This window comes from Salvelinus sp. IW2-2015, linkage group LG26 (assembly GCF_002910315.2).
Source record: "Salvelinus sp. IW2-2015 linkage group LG26, ASM291031v2, whole genome shotgun sequence".
In the NCBI taxonomy this organism is placed as follows: Eukaryota; Metazoa; Chordata; class Actinopteri; order Salmoniformes; family Salmonidae; genus Salvelinus; species Salvelinus sp. IW2-2015.
The window spans coordinates 6,799,339-6,803,686 of record NC_036866.1 but is presented as its reverse complement, the minus strand read 5'-3'; the positions used below and the strand labels follow the sequence as shown (position 1 = coordinate 6,803,686).

At 40.2% G+C, this 4,348-nt stretch overlaps 1 long non-coding RNA gene across 1 annotated transcript; it reads right to left on the bottom strand.

Moving 5' to 3' along the window:
- Window positions 1-524: 524 nt before the first annotated feature.
- On the bottom strand, window positions 525-2,520 carry LOC139023063 (uncharacterized). Its single transcript, XR_011474206.1, has 3 exons — window positions 2,473-2,520; window positions 2,341-2,384; window positions 525-554 (listed from the first exon to the last, which is right to left on the bottom strand). It is a non-coding gene; the product is annotated as an uncharacterized lncRNA (long non-coding RNA).
- Between the last annotated feature and the right edge of the window lie 1,828 nt (window positions 2,521-4,348).

Below are 4,348 nucleotides of genomic sequence, written 5' to 3'. Positions count from 1 at the left end.
TCACATCCCGTCGTCCAGTTGTAAAAAGATATAGGCTACTTTTATCCCCATCCCAATATGAAGGTCATGGCTAGAAGTAATCAAGCTTTTGTCATTTTGACTTCACAAGTTGATCTTTTTTGCATTTTAGCTAACCATAACCTTTTTATTGACCTTAACCTAATTCCCAAACATGCTACGTTAATTCTCCTAACCTGCTACGTTAATTCCCTAACCTGCTACGTTAATTCCCCTAACCTGCTACGTTAATTCCCCTAACTGCTACGTTAATTCTCCTAACTGCTACGTTAATTCTCCTAACCTGCTACGTTAATTCTAACCTGCTACGTTATTCCTAACTGCTACGATTACTTCCCCTAACCTGCCACGTTAATTCTCCTAACCTGCTACGTTTAATTCTCCTAACCTGTACGTTAATTCTCCTAACCTGCTACGGTTAATTCTTAACTGCTACGTTAATTCTCCAAACCTGCTACGTTATTCTCCAAAACCTGCTACATTAATTCTCTAACCTGCTACGTTATTCCCAAACCTGCTACGTTAATTCTCCTAACCTGCTTACGTTAATTCCCTACCTGCTACGTTAATTCTCCTACCTGCTACGTTAATTCTCCTCACCTGCTTACGTTAATTCTCCTGACTGCTCACTTAATTCCTAACCTGCTACTTATTTCCTAACCTGCTCATTAATTCCCTAACTGCTCGTTAATTCTCCAAACTGCTACGTTAATTTCCTAACCTGCTACGTTAATTCTCTAACCTGCTAGTTAATCTCCTATGCTACTTAATTCCCTAACTGCTACATTAATTCTCCTACCTGCTACATTAATTCCCTAACCTGCTAAGTTTAAATTCCCCTACCTGCTAAGTTATTCCCTAACTCCTACTTATTCCTAACCTGCTACATTAATTCTCCTAACCTGCTACGTTTTCCTAACTGCTACATTTTTAACTTCTTCCTAACCTCTACGTTAATTCCCTAACCTGCTACGTTATTTTATTCCCTAACTGCTACACTAATTCTCTAACCTGCTACGTTAATTCCCTAACCTGCTACGTTATTCCCTAACCTGTCGTTATTCCCTGTAACTGCTACGTTAATTATCCTAACCTGCTAACATTAATTCCTAACCTGCTACGTTAATCTCCTAACCTGCTACGTTATTCTCCTAACCTGCTACGTTTAATTCTCCTAACTGCTACGTTATTCCCTAACCTGCTACGTTAATTCCCCCAACCACTGCTACGTTAATTCTCTAACCTGCTACGTTATTCCCTAACCTGCTACGTTAATTCTCCTAACCTGCTACGTTAATTCTCTAACCTGCTACGTTAATTCCTCCTAACTCTACGTTAATTCCCTACCTGCTACGTTAATTCCCTAACTGCTACGTTAATTATCCTAACCTGCTACATTAATTCCCTAACCTGTATCGTTAATTCTCCTAACTGCTATGTTAATTCTCTAACTGCTACGTTAATTCCTAACCTGCTACGTTAATTCCCTAACCTGCTACGTTAATTCCCCTAACCTGCTACATTAATTCTCCTAACCTGCTACGTTAATTCCCCTAACCTGCTTACGTTAATTCCCCTAACCTGCTACATTAATTCCTAACCTGCTACGTTAATTCCTGCCTGCTACGTTAATTCTCCTACTGCTTACATTAATTCCCCTAACCTGCTACATCTATTTCTTCCTAACTGCTAATTAATTCCCCCTACCTGCTACGTTAATTCCCCTAACTGCTACGTTAATTTCCTAACCTGCTACGTTAATTCGCCTAACCTGCTACATTATTCTCCTAACCTGCTACGTTAATTTCCTAACCTGCTACATTATTCTAACTGCTACGTTATTCCCCTAACCTGCTACGTTAATTCCTAACCTGGCTACGTTAATTCCCCTACCTGCTTTATTCTCCTAACCTGCTACGTTAATTCCCTAACCTGCTACTGTTAATTCCCAACTGCTACGTTAATTCTCCTAACCTGCTACTTAATTCCCTAACCTGCTACGTTAATTCTCCTAACCTGCTACGTTAATTTATCCTAACCTGCTACGTTAATCTCCTGATTCCCTAACCTGTACATTAATTCCCTAACCTGAGTCATTCCTACCTGCTACGTATTCCCAACCTGCTACGTTAATTCCTAACCTGCTAGTTATCCTACTTACGTTATTCTCCTAACCTGCTACGTTAATTCTCCTATGCTACGTTATTCTCCTAACCTCTACGGTATTCTCCTAACTGCTACGTTAATTCTCCTAACCTGCTACATTAATTCTCCTAACCTGCTACGTGAATTCCCCAAACTGCTACGTTAATTCCCCCTAACCTTGCTTAGTTAATTCTCCTAACCTGCTATGTTAATTCTCCTAACTTGCTACGTTAATTCTCCTAACTCTACGTTATTCTCCTAACGCTGCTACGTTAATTCTCCTAACCTGCTACGTTAATTCCCCATAACTGCTACGTTAATTCTCCTAACCTGCTACRTTAATTCTCCTAACCTGCTACAAAAAATCAAATCTGACATTAATTTGATGATAGCTGGAACACTTCAAGCTACCATCCCAATATGAACTAAAGCACATACAAGGGGTGTACCCTACCTACAGATAGATAGTCAGATAGATAAATAGATGTTTAGTGAATAATGTAATACAGAATGTGATATTTCTTGTCATCTCTAGGCTGTAGCTTACAGACTTGAAACACATCTGGCAGGCAATTACTGGTTGCCCAGATAGCATTATTCAAATGGAATTATTGCAAAATATGGAACCAATACAATTGTCTACAGACGTGTAGTTGTTATAGTGAACCTAAATCCAGCCAGTGTCTTGACATCAAAGTTATAAAGTAGGAAATATAATTAAACATAACTTCTCACTGCAGTGAAAGTCTTTTTTGGTGTGGAGTTTACTTGGCATATGTCATCCATGAATAAAGGACAACTGCTCCTTTTGAAATATACAGTATATCTCTGGCACAATGAGCAGAATGTCAGTGGTCAATAAGAACCAACAGCTCCCTCTAGTGGTCACGATCCACAGCGGACAATTAACCTGGCCTTGCCCTGTTTGGGGATTTTACGTTGAGTTTCACATTATTAATATTTTACTAAAACATAATAAAATTAACAAATGTTTGTTCGAACAGTGAAAATGTTYATGAAAAGTCATACAAGTAAAATAACGATGGGAAGAGAAAACAGTATTACGTATTGTACACCATTTTACACACATACACTACCTGTCAAAGGTTTTAGAACACCTATGTTATTATTGAGATTTTTCAAATAGCCACCCTTTGCCTTGATGACAGCTTTGCACACTCTTGGCATTCTCTCAACCAGCTTCATGAGGTAGTCACCTGGAATGCATTTCAATTAACAGGTGTGCCTTGTGAAAAGTTAATTTGTGGAATTTCTTTCCTTCTTAATACGTTTGAGCCAATCAGTTGTGTTGTGACAAGGTAGGGGTGTATACAGAAGACAGCCCTATTTGGTAAAAGACCAAGTCCATATTATGGCAAGGACAGCTCAAATGAGCAAAAAGAAACGACAGTCCATCATAACTTTAAGACATGAAGGTCAGTCAATACAGAAATTGTAGCCCAAATAAATGCGCCACAGAGTTCAAGTAACAGACACATCTCAACATCAACTGTTCAGAGGAGACTGTGTGAATCAGGCCTTCATGGTCGAATTGCTGCAAAGAAACCACTACTAAAGGACACCAATAAGAAGAAGAGACTTGCTTGGGCCAAGAAACATGAGAAATGGACWTTAGACCGACAGAAACTTGTCCTTTGGTCTGATGAGTCCAAATTGGACTTTGGATTTTGGTTCCAACTGCTGTGTCTTTGTGAGACGCAGAGTAGATGAACGGATTATCTCCACATGTGTTGTTTCCACCGTGAAGCATGGAGGAGGACGTGTGATATGGGGGCGCTTTGCTGGTGACACAGTCAGTGATTTATTTAGAATTCCAGGCACGCTTAACCAGCATGGCTACCACAGCGATACGCCATCCCATCTGGTTTGCGCTTAGTGGGACAATMATTTGTTTTTCAACMGGATAATGACCCAACACACCTCCAGGCTGTGTAAGGGCTATTTGACCAAGAAGGAGAGTGATGGAGTGCTGCATCAGATGACCTGGCCTCCACAATCCCCCGACCTCAACCAAATTGAGATGGTTTGGGATGAGTCGGACCGCAGAGTGAAGGAAAAGAAGCCAACAAGTGCTCCGCATATGTGGAAACTCCTTCAGACTGTTGGAAAAGCATTCCAGGTGAAGCTGGTTGAGAGAATTCCAAGCGTGTGCAAAGCTGTCATC